The 21,634-nt window shown below is 50.8% G+C and overlaps 1 long non-coding RNA gene across 5 annotated transcripts in view; it reads left to right on the top strand.

The window, feature by feature from the left end:
* The window catches only part of LOC111172315 (uncharacterized), a 65,961-nt gene that overhangs the window by 31,605 nt on the left and 12,722 nt on the right, over positions 1-21,634 (top strand). For all 5 annotated transcript variants that reach the window (XR_016388159.1, XR_016388160.1, XR_016388157.1 and 2 more), the window contains one exon: positions 1-21,634. This exon is cut by the window's left edge; it is cut by the window's right edge and continues 12,722 nt beyond it. This is a non-coding gene — a long non-coding RNA (uncharacterized LOC111172315).

Consider the following 21,634-nt stretch of genomic DNA (forward strand, 5'->3'; position numbering starts at 1 on the left):
CTTCCTTCTGTTTATTTTCCCAGCTCCATCCTATCCTCACATCTTCACTTGCCAGCCTCACTGAGCTCAGGGGAACCCAGCAGTGCTTGCAACCCCTGGACAGGCCCTCCTGAGCTAAGGCTGGCTGCTCAGGGTCCTTTTCCCATCTCACCTTTCATGCAAATCAGCAGTCACCATCCTGCCCTCCATTCTGCTTTTAGGGAGAGTGGGGTAACTCTGGGGGCAGGTGAGCCCCACTAGGCAAGCTGACGGGGGCCACAAGGGGCGTCGGTGTAGAGCAGACAATCTGACAGCCACAGGGAGGAACCAGGACCAGGGGGCGCCCTTGGCTCTTTTTCTGGCTCTGCGGCCAAGCAGTTCCCAGCTCCCTCCTGCACATTCATTGTTCCCCCACAACAGCACCCAAAACTGTGTTGACTCTCAGATTTTGCTTTGTTTGGTCAGTAACAGGCTTTAGCATTTTAAATGTAAATGCCTTTGGGTAGAATATATATCTCCTTTAGTTCTCCGAGCTCTGCGCCCCCTTACTCCCTATGCCTTTCATGGTCCTTCTCCATTACACCTTATCTGACTCTGACCTTCAGCTCCTGTGTGACATATTAACTTTTCATTTTTAGCACCTTAATTCTCTCCTTCCTTTCTCTCTCTCCGAAGTAAACAGCCTCAAGAAATGACTCTCAATCTTGAGTGGATACCCACTCGCATGCCTCCACTGCTTCACTGGGCCCCAGTGGGCCCCGCTCTCCACATCTTCCTTTCATGTCCTCAAACAAGCCATGCCCCTCAGATCTGCACACATTCTGGCCCCTCTTCCTGCCATGACGTCTGCCTCCTCTTAATTAATTCACACTCAGCCTCCAGAGCTCCACCCAAATGTCACTTCCCCAAGAAAGCCCTTCCTGACTGCCCCAGACTAGGCTGGATCCCATCACATGCTCGGAATGCCCTGTACTTCTTCTGCTTCCTTGCACTTACCTCGACTGTCTTGTAATAATTACCTGTACAATTAAGTATTAACTGATATCTGCCTTCTCCCCTCTCCTCACCTCCTGACCTCCACCATTTCCCAAACAGGAGCTGGGAGAGGGCAGTTACTCTGTCTTATTCAAGCTGTATCTCCAGCTCCTGGCACAATTTGAGTGCTCACTACATATTGATCGGTGAGGGAGGGAGTGAATGAATGAAAGGATGGATAGGATGTCATCAGGCTGAGATGGCAGGGAGAAGCATGTCAGGAGAAAGACAGCATGAATAGAGGGCCCAAGGTGTTACAGCATGGGGCATATGACGATACCATGTGGCATCTAGTTTATTCATAATTTCCAGTCTCTGTGAATGAGTTGGACTTCCAGAGGTCACCTCAGGGATCAGGCGCTTTTGTACCATCATTCTTTCCTTCACCACTGTATTCCAAGTGCCCACCATGTGTAGGCAAAGGAGGACTTCCCAGCTTCTGTGGGTCCATTTACTTGTCTGCAGTAAGTCCCCTTTTGCACTCCCTCTGGTAAGCTTTCCTCACCTCCCCACTCTGTTTAAGCTCCTGACTCCATTCCCTCTTGAGATAAAGGTCATTTGGTGAGATTGTCCTTGGTTTCTCTATTTTACATCTCAACTCTGACTCTTGACAGTATTAATATTTAGTTGTGTAGGGAGAACAGTCTTCCCAGGACAAGTTTTTCTAAATGTTTGTAGTCTTACCTGAATTGTTTTTGTTTGAGGTTTAAATGGATCCATCGATTTTTCTCACCCATTCAGGAACTTTGCTATTTTTAAATAAAACAGAGATGTGCTAAGTAATAGCAAGCTGAAACCACCTCCGCTGGTGAAAATCACCTTCCAGAAGGACAGACCACCTCTTGGAGGCCTGGCAAAGTAGTCGAGGAGCTCCAGTCCAGGTGCAGGAGATCTGGAGCTGAGCCTGCTCTGACCCCAGCCCCTGGCGTGTGGTCCTGCATATCACTGGCCCTCTCTGCACTATGAGGGGATTGGTCTGGGGATGGATCTCAAGCCCCCCTCTCATTCTGGTGACTCACCTGGGTCCCTGCGCTCAGGGTCGGTGGATGTCACTCTTTCCCACTGCACTGAAAGCCCAGGAAAGCCCCAGAGCATAGGTCACCACGTGGCAGTCTCAGTGGCCTTGCCTTTGTCCTTGGAATATCATCTTGCCCGTCGGGGTAGGGGCTACATTGTGAGGTCCGATTTATAGGAAAGGAAAGAGATTAGAAAAGTCTCTTTCTGTGTTCTGTGAAGACTCTAAATTAACCAGACTCTCACTTCCACCCAGTGGGCCTGTGACTCAGAAGTGGACCTCATGGTTGGTGTTATGGATTGCAATGGATTGAATGTTTGTGTACATGTGTTGAAATCCCAACCCCTAATGTGATGGTTTGGGGAGGTGGGGCTTTGGGGAAGTAATTTGGTCATGAGCGTAGACCTCTCCTGAATGGGATTAGTGCCCTTATAAGAGACCCCAGAGAGCTTACTCTCTGTCCACCATGTATGGACACAATGAGAAGCTGGCACTCTGCAGCCTGGACGAGGGTCCTCACCACAACCCCACCATGCCGGCACCCTGATCTTGAGCTGCTGGCCTCCAGAACTGTGAGAAATAAATGTGTGTTGTTTAAGCCTCCCAGTCTACAGTAATCTTCTATAGCAGCCTGAGCTAAGCTGGGTTGGAAGAGGGATTCTCTGCATACAAGGGGTCTCCCCATAATCCCTTCAGGGTTCCCCACATCTTTTCCCTCCTCCAGCTCTGGTCAGACAGGGAATGGAAGGAGGCCTCCTCCGCTGTACCCCTATTCTAACCAGAGAGGCATATTAATAGCCAAAAGGGACACAGACCTGGTCAATCACTAGGTATTCACCCTCCCCTGGGGAGCACATTGTAGTGGAACAGAAGAAATTCCCAGAAAACTGGCTCAGGAACACATGGCCTGGACAATTAATAATAAAGCATGAAGTTAATGCATCTCAGGACCAGAGCGACTAGGATCCGTTCACCCCAGGGCCCCAGGAAGCAATGGCAATGTCTCAGAAAAGCTTGGAGCTTACTGAAGGGTCAGTGCTGGGCATCAGGAAGAGACGGTAGATGGAAGAGGGCATGGGACAGGGGTTCAGGACACCAGGTGCCAGATAGCGTAAGGCCTGCCACCAAGTCAAGCTGCCATGCCTTGTCTGTGAAGCGGGACAAGATTTACAACACTGAGCATGGCTGGCCTCTGGCCCCAGGCTTGACCCATCCAGAGCCTTCTGCTCTTCCTAAGTGACTTGCGTTGGCCTTTCCTTGCTCGTAAAATTTTATGAGTCTCTAGTTTTCTAAAGCAAACAAATATGACCTCCCCTGCCAGGCCAGTGCTCAAGGCTGCCCTGGTCTTTCATGATGGAGCCTCCCCAGCCCTTTTCACTTCTGCCCTCCATAAGACAGCTGGAGGCAATGAGGCACAAGCCTCCATGCCCACCCACCCCTTTTCCTCTAGTCCTCACTCCTTTTTCAAGGTCCATTTCTGGGTCATCTTCCTTCTTGAAGACCCCTATCCACCTGGTCTCGGTGGGTCTCTTCTCTCTCTCAACTTCACTATAGGAATGAAGTGCTGCATCCCAGTCCGGACCCTCCAGATTATAAGTTGTGTCAGGGCAAGGACTGTTCCTGTGTTGTTCACCAATGTATAATTTCCATCATCTAGGGCACTAGCTGGCACATAATAGGTGCTCAATAAATGTTTGCTGATTTAATGGATTCCATTTTTTATTGTTTGTTTTGTTTCATGGATACAATTTGGTTGCCCTAAGTATACTGCAGGCTCTTCATAGCTTAACCCTGGTTCCATAACAGATACCTGTAATATTCTTGTCCGTTGATGAAGGTGGCCATCAAAGCCCAGAGAGAGTAGTTACTATGTAAGTTTGGGTAAGGTCGAATGTCTTTGCTGATGCTTTTTCTGGAATGCAATTTGAAATATGAATCTAGAGGGCTTCCCCGGTGGCGCAGTGGTTGAGAGTCCGCCTGCCGATGCAGGGGACACAGGTTCCTGCCCCGGTCCGGGAAGATCCCACGTGCCGCAGAGCAGCTAAGCCCTTGAGCCATGGCCGCTGAGCCTGCGCGTCCGGAGCCTGTGCTCTGCAACGGGAGAGGCCACGGCGGTGAGAGGCCCGTGTACAGCAAAAAAAAAAAAGATACTGTGGTGGGTTGAATAGTGGCACCTAAAAGATAAGTCCACATCTAAATCCTTGGAGCCTATGATTTTGACCTTATTTGGGAAAAGGGTCTTTGCAGATGTAATTAAGTTAAGGATCTTGAGATAAGATCATCCTGGATTACCCAAGCAGGTCCTAAGTCAAAAGACAAGCAACCAGACTTCCCTGGTGGCACAATGGTTAAAAATCCACCTGCCAATGCAGGGGACACGGGTTCGAGCCCTGGTCTGGGAAGATCCCACATGCCACAGAGCAACTAAGCCTGTGTGCCACAACTACTGAGCCTGTGCTCTAGAGCCCATGAGCCACAACTTCTGAAGCCCGCGGGCCTGCAGCCCATGCTCTGCCACAAGAGAAGCCACCACAATGAGAAGCCCACACACTGCAATGAAGAGTAGCCCCCACTCGCCGCGACTAGAGAAAGCCTGCGTGCAGCAACGAGGACCCAACGCAGCCATAAATAAATAAATAAAAAGACGAGCATCCTTATAAAAGACAGAAGAAGAAAAGAGACAAAGAAGTGTAGAATGTGATGTGAAGGTGGAGGCAAAAATTGGAGTGATGTGGCTACAAGCCAAGGAATGCCAGCAACCATGAGAAAGTAGAAGGGGCAAGAAACAAATTCTTCCCTACAACCTTTGTAAGGGATGTGGCCCTGCTGACACCTTGATTTCAGACTTCTTGCCTTCAGGACTGAGAGAATAAATTTCTGTTGCTTTAAGCCACCAAATTTGTGGTGAATTTTTGCATCAGCCCCAGGAAACTAATACAGATTTCAAGCCATATGAGCCTTTAGAAGCCTTACTCTCTGTCATGACAATCCATGACTCTGTGACTCCAACCTATACCTCAAGTCAACAAGCACTCTGATGATTCTGCCCCAGGAAATGCTGTCCTTTCTCCACTGGGCCTGTGTCACTTGAGTGCTGCATCTGGAGATTAGTACACGTATAGACATGTGCCAATATATCTGATATAAAAATCTATACTGAATACCACCATCGGGATTTGGTGCAGTCAACACTGAACAAGCACTGAGCACTGGGCTGGGCACCAGGGATACCATGAAGATCCCTTTCCACTGTGTAATGCGTTCAAGTTCGCAAGTCACATCCCTGTGCCTCGGTCTATTTGATCTTCACATCACCCTAAGGCAAAACATTTTATACCTGTTTTGCAGGTGAGTAAACTGAGGCTCCAGAGATATTAAGTGCCTTGCTCAAAGTTATGAAGCAGGGCAGAGCTTAAACCCAGATTTCCTGCCTATCCCTTCCAGGATACTAATCTCCCTCCAAACTCAGTGTTTTGGAAGTCCAAGGAGAGAAAAGTGAAATATCACGTCAGGTAGCCGGCAGCATTTTTAGAAGAGGCACAATTAGAGGGGAGTCTTGTAAGATGGTAGAATCCCAGTAGATCAGGGCAGGCAAATTATGGCCTGCAGGCTAAATATGACCAGCCTCCTGATTTTATAAATAAAGTTTTATTAGAACGGAGCTTCATTCATTTGTTTACATAATTGTCTGTGCTACAACTGTAGAGTTGAGTAGTTGTAACAAAAACTGTGTGACCTGCAGTCACTAAAGTATTTACTACTTGTCCCTTTACAGAAAAATCATGCCAACCTCTGCAATAGATGGCTCCATGTGTGTGGGAGGACCTTGTGGGGATGGAGGTGAATGCCTCCAAGATAAGGAAACCCACAGCTTCTGGTTAAAAGTAATTTTCAATTCCTTGGAGTAACTATCTTTCTAGTCGTAATTATAGCAAACACTTTTGTGGTGCCTGTTATGTGCCAGGCAGTATTTTAACTTCTTTACACATGGCAACTCTTCATTATTATTTTTTCCTTTATAAATGTATTTATTTATTTATGGCTGTGTTGGGTCTTCGTTGCTGTGCGCAGGCTTTCTCTAGTTGCAGTGAGTGGGGGCTACTCTTCGCTGAGGTGCGCAGGCTTCTGCTTGTGGTGGCTTCTCTTGTTGCAGAGCACGGGCTCTAGGTGCGTGGGCTTCAGTAGTTGTGGCTCGCGGGCTCAATAATTTAGTTGCGGGCTCTAGAGCTTCGTTGCTTGCGGGCCCTAGAGCTTCGTTGCTTACGGGCTCTAGAGCTTAGTTGCTCTGCGGCATGTGGGATCTTCTCAGACCAGGGCTCGAACCCGTGTCCCCTGCATTGGCAGGTGGATTCTTAACCACTGCACCACCAGGGAAGTCCTATTATTATTATTATTATTATTCCCATTTTATAGATGAGGAAACAGGGACAGAGAGATCAAGTAGCATGCCCAAGCTTGCATAACTAGCAAGTGGCAGAGCCTGTGTTCAAAGCCGGGCAGTACCTGCCAGAGGCTGTATGCGGAACCACCTGCTATGATGCAGGCCCAGTGCTCGATGCTGTAAGAAGAGCCAGCTGTTTCTCTCTGCTCAGACATTTCCTACGATTTTCCTGACAGCCCCACACCCCCTGCCAGTCATCTGGGAGCAGAAGAACACTATTCACAAGATGGTGACTCTCTTTTGATGCACTGGCCTTGGGAGGTCAGGGAAGCTGTGACACAGTAAGTGTAAATGCTTTTCTGGAACAGAGACAAAGTCCTAAAGCCATGATGCTGTGATCAAAGACAGCGTCACCAGCTGAGTAAGAAAGGGAGAGAAGCTGTTGGGATCCTGTCATGACGCCCAGAGACTAGTCACCCAGCCCTGAGGATGTCTTCTATCCACTAAGGCTGCAGGACTCTGCTGAAAGCCACACCGTGACTGACTGGAGAGGATCAGAATGATGGGCAAGCCAGTAGCTGCAGCATTGAACCCCACCCTATCAGCACCAATCAGCTTTGTTCAGCTGTCTAAATATCCTATCGTGGCTTGTTTCTCATCCTTTTGTAAATGTGATTGGTGCAAGAAAATTAAGTATCTGGCATCTTATCTGGAGACACAGAACTTCATACTGATTATTTCGTCTGAGGGTGGGGGAGGGAGGGGGGAAGGAAGGAGGCCGCTGTGTGGGTGTATGTTTAAGAGCACACTGGAGCAGGCACCCACCTGCGGAGGCGAATTCACCTGTCCCCGGCCTCCTGCCACCCCACCCCCAGCTGCTGGGGAGATGGGAGGGGGAAGAGAAACTACCTGCTGACGGAAGTTTGTCTGCAATCGGTACCAGCCCTCTCCACTCACAACCCCTGCTCTCCAGGTAGAGAGCCTGGCAGGAGAGAAACAGGCTGTACTTCAGTGCTTCTCTGTCACATAAATCCTTCCCCTACCCACCTCACTGGCCCAATATGGAGAAGAAGAAGAACTGATCAAGGCTCCCCAGCCCTTGGGAGGCATCACATACAGCATCAATCACGAAGTCGTGGGTGTTAAGTGGAAAAAAAGAGTATGCTTCTCCCCAGATTAAATGGAATGAAAGCAAAAAATACTTGGGTATGAATAACAGGCTGCCCTCTCAAGATAGCTCCACGATCTGGAGGTGAGCCCAGAAGGCAGGAGAGGGAACTGTTTCTGAGTTTCTTAATCATTCTCAGAGTGCAACAGCCCCCTCAGGGGGCGTCCGCCTCCGCCATCTGCCCGTGACCTCAGCACGCAGCCCCTGGCACAATTGCTGGTGAGCTGGTCGGCTGGGGGCTTGGGGACCTTCACAGCTCAAAACTCCTGAGAAGAGGATGGAGCACCAGAACGTACTTCAAAGACACATGCAGGCTTCCCTGGTGGTGCAGTGGTTGGGAGTCCGCCTGCCGATGCGGGGGACGCAGGTTCGTGCCCTGGTCCGGGAGGATCCCATGTGGACGGGAGAGGCCACAGCGGTGGGGGGCCCGCGTACCGCAAAAAAACCAAAAAAAAAAAAAAAAAGACACACGCATCCTGGCTTGTACCACGGCACCACTGTGCCTGCTTGGCTGGTCTGCCCTGAGGGGCTGGGCACCATTCACCGTTCCAACCACCGGCCCGCATCCCTTTGTGCCTGGAGGGAGAGGCTTAAGCAAGCTCCCAGGTGCAGGCAGGCCCGGCCAGCCTCCCAAAAACGAACTAGCAAATAGGTTCTTGTTCTACGTGCCCCAGTCCAAACCAGCAGATGCCACCATTCATTTAAATGAGCAAGTGATTATGGAGAATCTCTATATGCCAGGCCAAGGGCCCAGACGCTGCTCACACGGAGCTTAATGTCAAGTGGGGGAACCTGGAGCTGAAACAAATACAGAGCCCTAAGTGACACCGTGTGCTCTGAAAGAGAAGAGCCAGGGGCCGAGAGCGGGCAGCTACCAGGAGACCTAAGTTAGCTGGGTGCTCAGAGGAAGTGTTGAGGCAGCTGTGCGGCTTTGCCGTGGGTGAGCTGCTGAGGCTGGAGGGTGGAGGTGAGGGGCGGGCCATTGCAGGCAGAAGAAACCACACCTGCAAAGCACACGGCTTAGGCCAGCAACGACCAATTGGGTATAAGGGGAGAGAGTGGGATGAGAAAGAAACAGGGGCTCAGGCAGGCCCGGATCAGGTGTGACTTTTCCTGGAATTTCCCCGGGGCTCCAGGTACCAAACAGAGCAGCCCCTAGTTCTTTCTCAGGAGACTTGCATGTTGTTTGCTTGCTGTTCTTCAACTTTATATTTTTCACTGCTTTTTTTTTTAATCAAGTTTTTAATGAAAAGATCATAAAATAACAGTTTCTCATCACGGTACATTAAGACTGCACGCTTCTGAATGGAGAGATCGGTGAACTGCTTTACTATGACACTTGAGGGTTGCATACTTGCAGCTCTGACCTGAATTTATCCAAATTCTCGAGGGAAGTGAACTCAGTGTGATGACTGACAGTGGCGGTTAACCCAGACCCTACAGCCTTTTTTCCTCCTGTGTTCATGTTTCAATGCCATCATTTCTGCTCTCTCTGAGTTATACTAGGCAAAAATATATGTCTAGGAAAGAAGCCAGGAGACATGAGAAAGACCCTCGGAAGGGCCCTAACTTGGGGTCTCGTTCCTTGGAGACCCCACTCTCTGTCCAGCGCCGAAGAGCACATTCCTGACGCTGCTCCCAGCTGACTGTGGGATCTTGAACAAGTCACTCACCTCTCTGGGTATTTGCTGTCTCATCTGTGAAACGAATGCATCACATTAGGTCACGGGTGCCCTGCCTGGGATGCATGGGTAGGCTTTAAGGGGATCCAAGAATCCCTGGAATTGTATGTAAATTTTAGCGGTCATGAGTGTTGTGCATTTTTCTGCAGAGGGTCCACAGCTCTCATTCGATTCTCAGATAGGACCAGGGCCCCAAAAGGATTAAGAACACCGGTGCTGGGTGATGTCTCTGCACCCACAGTTTTCATGATTGTTGGGTTGTCAACTCTGAGGTCTCATTAGAGGTGCACTTACTGTAAAGCCCATAAGACGTGAGCTTCCGGGGCCCTGTGAGAGCAGAGATGCTGGGAGTGTTCTAGGCAGGGAGAGAAGCCGGTTATAAACAGGAAACATTTCTGCATGAACACTTCTGATAAACTTCCTAAAGAGATCACTGAAGTAACAGACCCGAATCTGCAGGGCGTCAGCAATGTGCTGTGATCCCTGCCCCTACCCCCAAGCTAAAGAAATATTCACTTGGTACTGAACTTTGTTTTCATAGTTTTGTATTCTTTTTATTAAGGAGCGCTCCTATATTGTAAGTCTTTGGACATCATACAACCTGGATTCACTCCTGGATCTGGAATGTAACCAAGGCTGAGATGACCCAGTGGGCTTGTGCACAGGCCATGCCGGTGGCACTCAGACACCAGGTGCTGCTCGGACTGGCCAGCTCTCCTCTTACTTGGAAGCTTAGCCATCCTGATTTCTGGTTCTTTTCCTTTCCTTTCCTTTCTCTTTTCCTTTAATGTGGTTTCCAGGGAGTTGGCTGGAAATAACCTGAATGAGGGACCAAGCTCCCTGAGACAATGGCACCGTATTTTTGACGTGGGAGCAGCGTCTGCTGTGACTCAACCCTATACCAGCCCAACATCTCCTTCAGAGTAGCCACTGCGTTTTGTTTCAGGCAGCCCAGCTGTGTTCTGCATGACCGAATTGGACACCTCTCACTTCCTCTGAAAACGGAACTTGGTGTTTGGATGACGTGCAGGCAAGTCGGTTGTGCAAAATAGAACATATCTACCGTCGGTCTCCCACCCCTACCCCCAGGCCTAAAAAAAGCCAAGAAACAGAAAAAAAGCAACACCTGAAAGGAACTGAGCTTCCAACGAGTACAGATTTGGTAAGAGACACAAACGCTGCTTGCAGGACTGGAGAGTGACGTGGTCGCTCCTGAGACCTGCTTGAATCTCAGTTCAGCACCTTCCTGACTGTGTGACTCAGGCCAGAAGGTCACTGAAATAGCACTGTGCTCAACTGGCCCAGCAAGGAGCGCTTGCTCTGAGCCCTTTGATCTTCATCTTCTCGGGGACAACGACTTAAGTCTTTGTGAGGCATAACTGGGTGGCACAGGTAGCGTGCAGCACCCAGCAGGGCACCTCCTCCAGGGTGGCAAGAAGAGCTGGCCCTGCCAGAGGGTGGAGCAGCTAAAGCTCATCCCCGCCTTGGAAGTCCCTCCTGCCCACCTCTTCTCCCACCCACAATGCAGGGTGGGTCCCATGGTCCAGGCTTCAGGCCATCTGAGGGGTGGCCAAACCCTCCAAGTAGGAGGGAAGCCCCATCTCCACGTGGGTCACAGAAGTCCCAGCTCCCCAGCTTGACAAGACGCACCCAGGACAGATGTTTGATCTCTGAACCTGCCCATTTCCTTCCTGCTCACAGGCTCGGTGGCTAGACCATGACACACATCGATGAGCAAATCCTCCAGGAATGATGCTCCTTTGAAGTTCTTGCCTGAGTGAAAATAAGCAAATAGCTGAAAAGATCTACAAGCCACGTGAGGCAGGGTTGTCTGCAGCAGCTGACGGCAGAATTTCTGTGAGGTCAGAGAAGGCACAGGCTCTCCTCACACAGGTCTGGTTTGCCTGAAGATGGTGGAAGATAAACAAGCAGTGGGCACAGTGTGAAAAGTCAGAGGCCTGAGAACTGGGACATCACTGACGCTCTCTGGGCCTCCCTTTCCTGTCTAGGGGCGACTTTAACGCCCACCTCAGAGAGGTGTTTGGAGGATTAAAGGAACATGACTTAGCATAGTACCTGGCACATAGTAGGTGCTCAGCACGTATTCATGCCCCCCTCTCCTTCTGAGCCCCTTCCCCTACCTCTGGCTGCACTGTCTCTGGGATGACAGTACTCACCTCTGGGACCCGCCAGCATTCCAGGCTTCAGTCTCCCTGTCCATCTTGTTCAGCAGCCACAGAGGCCTGTGGATGCTCCTACCTTTACATCTTGCTTCCCTGCTTCTTCCCCAAATATGCTGCAGTGCCAGGTCCCTTATCTCTGGATTCCAGCAGCCACTTCTCACCTGCCTTAGGGCGGTTCCGTGCTCTGAGGCAGGATGCTATTATGCTAATCCGTGGACTTTGTCTACTTTGGTTACATGCCTGCCCTCCTTCCCCTTCCACTGGGACCTCCCCTAGGGTCCTTCTCAGCTCCCTTCTGCAGACCTTGCATGCGGTCAGGTCCACGACAAGGACCACCAAGAGTGTCCCCAGCTGAAGGATCCAGCCTCTCCCCACCTGCCCATCAGACACAGAGGGTCCAGGAATTGCCATCCTCCCAGGAAAGGCCAAGAGTCAGAAAGATCAGCCAAGCCCCAGCCCCACCCCAGGCCACCTCCTCATAAGGCAGAAGTCACAGCTTTCGGAGTTCCATTCCTAGGACTTCCTGTGGAAAGAACCAGAGTTCTGTCTTCCAGGGCTTTGTGCGAGACCTGGGGTGGAGTGGGGTCACCACCAGCCTCCATCCTCGGCCCCGGCCTCTCCCCCACACGCCCTCTGCTTCTAGATGGCCAGGAACCCAGTCCGTACATCTTGTGGCACTCCAGGCTATCATCAGGTTGAGTTTGCAGCGGAAGCCTCAGGTTTGCCATCCTGGAGTGCCTTCCGAATCTGCCTGAGTGATACCTTCTTCTGGTTTTGAAGTTTCTGCCAAGGAGGAATGTTGCTGGTATGCAGCCTCTACTGACACCTGGGCTGCTGGTCCTCAGCTGTGAGGGTGACCCAGCTGGCTCACCCATCGGATGCTGCGGCTTGCCAGGTATGGACCAGGGGCCCTCTGATGAACCAGCCACACTCTCCCAATGAGCATGTCTCCAAGACAGGCAGCCCAGTTAAGGACACAGTCTGTGGCTAGAATGATTACAACAACAACAACAAAAATGAACAACGGTAGCTAGCCTCTTAAAGCATGTCCCATAGACCAGGCTCTGAGCCAATCACAACCCATGCAGGGTCTAATCTCATCATCTCAGGCAACCCAATCAGGTATTAATATCCCCATTTTACAGATGAGAAAACTGAGGTCCTAAAATTGGGAAAACTTGGGAATTCCCTGGTGGTCCAGTGGTTAGGACTCCGCACTCTCACTGCCGTGGGCCCAGGTTCCATCCGTGGTCAGGGAACTAAGATCCCACAAGCCGTGCGGCACGGCCAAAAAAAAAAAAAAAAAATGGGGGGGAAACTTGCCCAAGGCCACACAAGGGTGGAGCCAGTATGCCTGGCAGCCCAGAGCCTGCTCTAACCACTGTGCTTGGTTGCCTCATGGAAATGGAGTGAAACTGATTCTGAGCCCACACAGAGCTTTGGGACCCAGGTTTAATCAGCACAAATGACGAGTGTGTTTGCGCAATGCTGCCTGCGGCCAGCAGAGGGACTCCCCCCACCAGGGCCCCAGGTGGAAAAACAAACGGGAGGGAATGGACCACTCCTTGCCTCCCCATTCCAACCCATTTTCCTCTCCCATATGTTTTCCAACCACCCTCCCATCATCTCCCAAAATCTACCAGGAAGGAGGAGAGAGATATTTGAGCACCTACAGCATGTCAATTTCTCTTCAAAACACATCTATTCCTCATCCAGCCCTTTGAGGGTGGGTATCATTCTTCCCATTTTATAGATGGAGAAGCTGAGGCTCTGAGAAGGCAAGTGACTTGCTCAAGATCACTTTGTTGTCCGAACTGGGCTTGAGACAAAGCTAATGTGATCTAGAGCCTGGTAGGCCACACCAGGAAAAAATGAGACTCCCTCAGAAGTAGCAGAAACGACTTCAGAAGTTTGGAGAGCAGGGCGAAGCCTGACTGAGAAGGAAGGGATGGCCAAGGAGAGGTGTGACCTCCCCTGCTCATGCCAGCTCATTAGCTCCCTGCCAAAAAGGAGGACACCGATCCTCCAGCACCAGGTGTCTGTTTGCAGGCTAAGCCACCCGTCGCCACCTCCCCCGTGATACACCTAGCACAAGGCATAAGGAAGCAACAGACCAAGGGGCTAGACTTCTGAATGCTGCTGCCCATAGGCTGCTCATTAAGCCAGGGGACGCTCAACCTCCTAGGACCTTGGATTGTACACAGCCGTCCACCAGGCTCCCTAGCGGCTCACCCAGCAGGCCAGAGGTTCCCATGCCAAGGAGCTGGGTTGGGCTCTGTGACTTCCTTTTAGGAAGATGCCTTCCTTGGGGCCCCCCAGACCACAGGCACTGATGTATTGGCCTTGCTGCCTCTCACTGTAAAAACAGAGGTGGGCAGGGACAGACCTACTGCACAGGGCTTGAGAAACTTCAAGGAAGCGCACGTAGCCATGGAGCCAGGTGGCTATGGGTTAAATCACACACCTCCTCTCATCCATCGGGTGACCCTGGGCAAGCTCCCAGGCCTCGCTAAGCCTCAGTGTTCACGTTGGAAAAAGGCATCAATAATACCCATCCATAGTTTTGGTTGAATCAGGAAATTTACATAAGCATCTATCCCAATGCCTGGCACAAAGTAGGTACCCTTTAAGTTAAAGCCTTTAATTTTTATTATAATACTAAATGTCTCCAAGGTTCATGCCATCGGAAAGAAGAGGACCTGAATAATCCCAAATGATGGAGCAACAAAAGCCACTGACTGAAATGTTCTCTGTGACTAAGAACCAAAGGATGGTTATTTAGTCTGGAAGGAAGAAGACGGTGATGTGAGGAGAGGAGCCACAACAGGCCCATCTTAGGTGCTGTGCTTGTGCCATAGTGTGTGTATGTGTTTGTGTGACTGAGACAGAAGGGGAGGGGACACACATTCAAGAGACTAAAATGTAGTCCCCACCCTCAAGCCATTTGCACAGAACTGGAATACAAAGAAAAAAAAAGTGTTAAAATTGACATTCATGAGACAGAAGTGCTGTAGGGATACAGAGAAGGGAGAGTTCACGTCCCACTCAGGTGGGGTCCTGAGTGATTTGCCATGCGTGCTGGATGAGTTGCTCTTTGAAGAGACTTTGGAGGTTGGATAGGGTTTCAACAGGTGGCAGTGGGGGTGGGAGGAGGGGCCAAAGAGGATTGCTGAGAAAAGCCACGGAACAGGGGAAAACAGATTGTGCTCAGTGAATCTCAGGTAATACAGGAAAAATACCAAATATCAAAATATTCTTACTAGTTACCTCTGTGTGGTGGGATTGATTTTTATTTATTTATTTTTGTACCTTTCGGAATACTCTAAAGTCTCTATCGTAAGCATGGATGATTTTTATGTTCAAGAAAAAAATCGTTTTAAAATTCAGCATCAATAACAAAATCAGCAAAAAGACAGATCCTTTGAGGCTACAGGTAAGGAAGTGAGAATTTTTAAAATTCCAGGAAAGGTGGCAGTAGAGAAGGGGGCTGGTGTCCTACTGGGACCCCAACTTCAGCACTACTGACATTTTGGGCTGGATCACTCTCTGTCCTGTGCTTGTGGCATCCTGGACTCTACCCGCTAGATGCTCCCTGCCTTTCCTCCTGCCCCAGATGTAACAACCAAAAATGTCTCCAGACATTTGCCAAATATCCCCAAGGGGCAAAATGGCCCTGGGTGAGAGCCCTCACTTTAAGCCCTGGAATCTTGAACGTGAAGGACAAGTCATCCTTCCATAGTTCCCCACAGGAACAGGGAGTGGGATATCCTTCACTGTGTCTTTCTCTCCTGAAATGCTTCCTTCTTTCATCAGTCCCACCCCAGACCAGGAGGCAGAAAGCCTGAACTGAGGTCTCAAGTCTTAACACCACCTGGCTACACGACCTTGGGTGAGTTGAGTGGCCACTCTGTGCCTCAGTTTGCTTATCTGTGAAATGGGTACGCTAGATGAGCTCTAAGATTCTAGGAGCCCCTGTGTCAATGCCCCTCCCCCTTATTTTGTAAGTGAAGAAAATGACATTTGGAAATGTCGTTTTGCTCAAGGTCACACACCTAACCACTGGCAAGGCCATTACTAAAACGCAGCTCTCCTGATTTCTGCATGTGCCCCCTTCCTCCTCATACTCTTCCTTCCGTGCCCTCCGTGGATTAGAAGCATTGCTTCCTTGCGCCAAAGATAAGAAAAATGGAGAGTGACTGGGCCAGCTCACGTACGTGTGCCATTAAGTGAGCAAGGCCACAGAGAAACCTCCACTCCTCAGTGCCAGTGACGTGACTTTCCGAATGAGCCAATGCTGCTTGCAGAAACACAGGGCTAATTGGCTCTTTCGAGGCAGTGGAGAATCTCGGGGTGATGCATTGTGCGCTATTCAATGGCGGGTTGCTGTGACAGGGGGCTGCAAATGCCACTCTGGGGATGTGTTAATGAAGGCTCAGCATGCACAACACAAGAGGCAATTATTCTGCTCTCACTGGCACTGGCTCCTCCTGGAAGGAGAGCTGCCGACAGGGTTGGAAGGAGCTCAGTGGAAAGTTCACCGAGAAAGCCAGATGGAGAAAGAACAGGACTTGCTGCCTGGACCAGCCATCGCCAAACAGATGGTGCGCTTGTCCATCTGTGCTGCCCTTCTCCTGGAGGACATGAGGAGGAGGTGTCTTGGTGGGAGAAGAAAGGAGACTCAGCTGGTGGAGGGAAAGAGATCTGGGCTGCTTCCGGCCGCCTAGAAGCCTCCATCTCTGATAATAACTCTACAGCCTCTGGAGCTGCCTTGCCTCCTGGCCTGGAGATGCCATCCAGATGCCATCACATGGCCAAGCAGGTGAGTCAAGAGAGGAGGGAGCGAAGGCAGATCAGTCTGCAGACGGGTTGCATGGCGTTCACCTGCGGGGCAGACCCAGCTTCTTTCTCCCAGGCTCATGCAGGGGAAGGCTGTCCAGCAAAGAGGCTCTTCAAGGTGCTGGGAAGGGGAGTTTGTCACCTTCCTCTCCTGCTTGGGACCAGCCCTATTAGTGGAATTGTCCTGGCAAATGTGGTCCTCACCCCACACGGGTGAAGTCAGTTTAAAAATAACATTGAGGGCAGTCGTGAAGGCCAGTCGAGTTGCCAGGGCTCAGGGTAAGTGGGTCCCACACATTTCCCAGGGTGATTTTGGGGACAGGGGCAGGTTTTGGAGTCTGAGGAGGGGCAGATGAGTCCCAGGTCTTAGCAACATCCTCCCCCTACCCTACCTGCTGGCATTTCCAGGACGGGAGGGATCGTTCTGCTCCACCGTGTCCCAAAGACCACCTGCTGCTGCCTCAGTGAGTCAGGAAGGCCCGCCTGGCTTGCTGTGTGTCACTTGGCCTCACGCACATGCCCCGCTTCTCTATTTCTAAGTGTGCTTCGGAAGATGGCTGCAGCACCTAACGCTGCCAGCCAGGAAATTACCAGCCCAGACTCGAGGGAAGCATCATCCCAGGCTAGTGAGCTGGTTGGAAGAGCAGTGCAGAGAATGCGGGCAGGTCAACATGAGGTTTGCAGAAAGGGTCAGAAAGGAGCCTCTGGGGGGGCAGCTTCTCAATGATGGAGGGATTAGGGAAGTTGGAAGCTGAGGTGTCCTCGGGATGACTGAGCCACCACCGTCCTGGCAAGAACTTGGGCTGAAATAACAGAAACACCAGCCCAGCCCTCCTGAGGACTCTCCTGTGGGCCTGGACAGCTCAGGCCTGGGGCTGGAAAGCTAACTGGTTAGGCTGTAACTAACAGGCAGAGGGAGAGGACAGCCAGCAGGGCCTGGGGGAGCCTCCAAAGGATGCCCTTGCTTACTGAAGCAACTCCAAACACCTTAGTGCATCATGCACTGCTACTCGGGGCCCCCCTACCTCGGGGCCTCCGCTAAGTGGGCAGTGCAGCACGGTGCCAGGGGTTCCACACTGCGTGCATCAGAACCATCTGGAGAGACTGTCGTAATCACAGCTTCCGGGCCCCATTTATTCCCTGAGGTTCTGATCCCACAAACCAGGACAGGACCCAAGACTCTGCCTTTTTATCAGGCAACCTGGGAAATCCCCAGGCAGGTGGTTTCTAGAATCCACTGTGAGAACTCTGGGTTCAGGTCTTAAGAGCTCAGATTCTGAAGCCAGACCAGAGTTCAAATCCCAGCTCTGCCACTCACCAGCTATAAGACCTCTGAGCCTCGGTGTCATCACCTATAGAGAAGGAAGGCCTGGAATGATGACAATACCGTCCTCGTGCTGTGAGGATTAAATGAGGTGATTGGTGTAAAGGCCCAACAGACCGCCTGGAAGGCAGTGAGCACGTAATAAACGTTAGTTCCTATTGCTGGTGACTCCCAGCTCTTCTCTGCTTCTCTCCCCACCATACACACAGGCGCTCAAGACACAATGACAGATGTTTGTGACTCTGACTCAAAGCCGTCCTGTTCTTTAGGGGAAATGATGCTAGGGCTTTGGAGGGTGACCTCTCCCCTGTTTGGAAAGCTAAGCCTCTTTGCCATCCCTGAGGGTGGACCCCACTTTTCTACTCCAAAGATGAATTAAAATCTTAGGTTTGGCCATTTCCGTGTGGAGCAAAGAGATAAAAGACTCTCTCCTAGCACTTCCACCCAGCCAGAGCTGTGCTGGAAAAGCCTCTCTGACAGCTTGATGTCTTTTTTGGCTTCAAAAAGAAAACAGAAGTCAGCTTGTGAATAGTACCACCGCTGCACTTGGAACCCAAGGGAGTGGGCAGGGCCAGACTGAGCAGACGCTGGTGCAGGAGCCCTGGGAGGAGGCTGAGGCTCTCCACATGGAGACTGTTGGCAGCTGAGCCCTCTCCAAGCCCTGGCCTTTAGGGCTGGGCTGCCTTCAGATGGATGGGCCCGCACCCCAGGGCACAGCCCAGGCCTCCTCTGCTGGGCTCCCTCCTCTCTGGCTGCTCCTTGCCTCCATGCCTCAAGAGCCCATGTTCTGGGCTCTTCTTTCCCTCTTAGGTCACTCACTCTTTGACAACCATGAACCTGGGTCCAGAGGCAGCAGCTTGTACACACCCCAGGGCTCCTTGGTCTTCCCCAGGGGCCAGGCCTGGCAGAACTCAGCAGACCGAGGGCTGCGAAGCTGGTAGCCCTAGAAGTGGACCATTCCCTCAAGGATCAAGACATCAGGAGAGGTCACTGGACAGGGCAGGGGTCAAAGCAACCCAGGAAGGGAAGTCTGCTTACAAAGCTGCTCAGAATTACTATTTGGAAGCCAGACCTGCCAAGTTTTCTCAAAAACCTCCCTCACCTTTCTCCCATGGGTCTATCCAGTCGAGTCTGAACTGTAAGACCTGGACATAGTTACAGAAGTTGACGAGCTTGCAGCTTAAAAGCAACCATCCCATCTGATGCCTGAAATTGTACCGTTGGAGCTCTTCACCTCTCATAGGCTTTGGACACCATCCACCTCCACATGATAACACTGTAAACCCTTACTAGGGGGTTTGATGACACCTGTATGCCTTGCATACAATAAGCACTTTATAGTTGATAGATAATAGCAGAAGCAGTGAGTGGCAGTTATCATAGTTTTAACACTTAATATCACCCAACTTCCAGTTCTTTGCAAAGGGTATTTTTGAAAAGAGGCAAAAGAAGAGAGCACTGGGAGTCTGCAAGAGAGAAGGAAAGGGCTCCTTAAAGTCTGCCGCAGAGCCTGCTAAATTGCGCGGCCTCAGACAAGCCATCCAAACACTCTGTGCCTCAGTTTGAAGATAAAACGAGGTCAGAGCTTTCTACGGGGTTTGGAGCCACATTTACCCTAGACATACATAACGGCAAGGGGGTCTGACGCATAACAACTTCTGTTGGTTGTCAGCACCCCAATTCTGCCATTGTCTCCACAGCCTATGGACACCAAGGAATGCTGTGTATGAACACTAACTGATCTCCAGCTACACACGGCGGGCAGGGAGGCTCTGTCCAGATTCTATGTCCCGCTAGCTTACAAGTCCCACCTCCTGCCAATGGCTGACGTCACACTCCACCTGCTGAGTTGGAAGAGAAACCACAGAGGGAGGCATCTCATGGGCAGTGAGGTGGGTGGTTAAGAGCACAGGCTCTGGGGTCAGGTTTCAACTCCACCACTTACCAGTGGTGCGACCTTGGGCAAGTTCCTTACCATCTCTGAACCTCAGTTTCCTCCTCTGTAAAATGGGGACACAAGCTGGGCTGGGGTGGAATTCACCCAGAGCCTGCCTGGAAAGCGTTTAGCTCAGACCTGACATGGTGGGAGGAAAAACCTTAATGTTTGTTGCCGCCCCATCTGCCTCCTCTCTCCTGTCTCCAGTTTAACGTTTTATTTATTCCTTTATGGGAAGAGAGAGGAGACCACTTCTAAAAGACATTCAGGAAAAGAGACTCGATTTCTCAGCATTTCATGGAGCACACTGAGAGGCTCCTGGGAGCAGGAAGCAATGAGGGTGTTTCTCCTTCAAAGGCTGCCCTTGGTGACCTCTTTTCTTGTCCCTGAGGGAGGGCCCTAGGGTAGTGGCATGACGCCTATGTCATCACTGGTCCTGCAGAGCTGAGTGTTCTTCCCGACCCTGGGCTGACTCACATCCACAGGCAGGAGCTGTGCCCCGGAGACAGCTGCCCTTTCAGAGAAAAGCCCCTCCTGGTGTGGGGAAAGGGGAAATAGAAACTCACTGACCTTTACTTAGAAACTCCCTGTCTACTGTGTCATTAGTTATTTCATGTCTCTCTCTCTCCTCTGAGCTCCTGAGGCCCCCCTTGCTCACCCTCTTAGTGCTCAGGACAGTAGGTACTCCAGTCAGTATATGTTGAAAAAAGTAAATGGACTGATGGATCAATAAATGAATGCGTGGAGGGAGAATTATGGTGCCACCCTTGCCCTGAGCAACTCACAGCCCAGCTGAGAGGTTGAGATACACCCAAAACCGTTTGCAAGTGCAGAAAACAATCTTTGCTTAAACATCACATTGAAGGTGCAATTTGTAGAGTCCAGTGCTCTGGGGAGGCCAGTGAGAATGAGCCTCACAGACCTCCAGCTATGGGAAGTGTACTTAGCTGGGGGCTCCAGCTGCTGTGTTCTGAAATGCATCACTGCTGAGGCCACGCTTCCCGCGGGCTGCACTCAGTCAGCGACAGGGCGGCAGGGGTGCGGTGCAGGCTGTGCCTGGGAGATGATGGACTCCTGTGACTGCTGGCTTTGGCCAAGGACCCCCAGCAGCCTTGCCAGGTTTTCCTTAAATAGTCGGGGTTGCTTTCACCCAGCCTCCCTTCCCTCTATCCTTCACTCGGAGTAAGACTTGCATTGAGGTTGGACTGACTTCTTATCGAAAAAAAGAAAGAGCAGACTCCTCTCTCCTCCGCAGCACCAGAATGCCTTGTGCTGCCTGTGTTCTAGAAGCCATTACACTTTACTGCTACAGAAATAGTTACTCATTTATGTCTGCTGTTCACTTCTTGGAGGAGGTCTTATTTTGGAGACCCCCAAAATCCGGTTAATAGTGTCTAAAGAAGAAATTAATGGAATGAACACACCCATGGCTGAGGGACAAGCTGGTCATGAGGATATGGCTCAGTTAGTTATCACAATTGAGAGGTGGCTCCTGGTGAAGGGTGGGGATAAGCATGTGTAGTTTGTACAACACTCAGAGAAAGATCTGGCTGCATCCTGGCACCATGGTCAGCTCCTTTCTTTCCAGCTACTTTCTGTGGTCTCACAAGGAACTTCTATCTGATGCTATCTCATAGGTTTCAAAGTCCTGCCATACACATGATTTTGTGGGAGCCACTCAACTCTGTGGCATGGAGAGCTTAGCTATTATTCCCAAGTTTACAGCATGTAGTTTTAGGCTGCCCTCAACCAGCACTTCTGCTGGCGACAGCGCCTTGATTTTGCTTTGAGGAATACCCCCTCTCCATCGGATTGTCTTGTGGGACTGTCCACCAAAGTGCCCCACTGTTTCCTGGCCAATGGATGTTCACATGATTTGATAAGGCCACTCAGACACTCTTCCTAAAATTTGACTCTTGCATGAAAAGATACCATAATTAAAAACAGCTGGGGCTTATGCTATGATCCAGCAATTCCACTGCCCTCTTGTGTCTGATCCCTGGAGATCAGACAGGGATCTTCCTGTCCCTTCAACCAGTAGAACCTAGTTTCTGAAGATTCTCTATGCTAAGAAGTAGGAAAGGGGTGGGCCCCA

Source organism: Delphinapterus leucas, chromosome 16 (assembly GCF_059928025.1).
Source record: "Delphinapterus leucas isolate spDelLeu-1000000601 "Yukka" chromosome 16, BTC_Dleu_Yukka2, whole genome shotgun sequence".
NCBI classification, from domain to species: domain Eukaryota; kingdom Metazoa; phylum Chordata; class Mammalia; order Artiodactyla; family Monodontidae; genus Delphinapterus; species Delphinapterus leucas.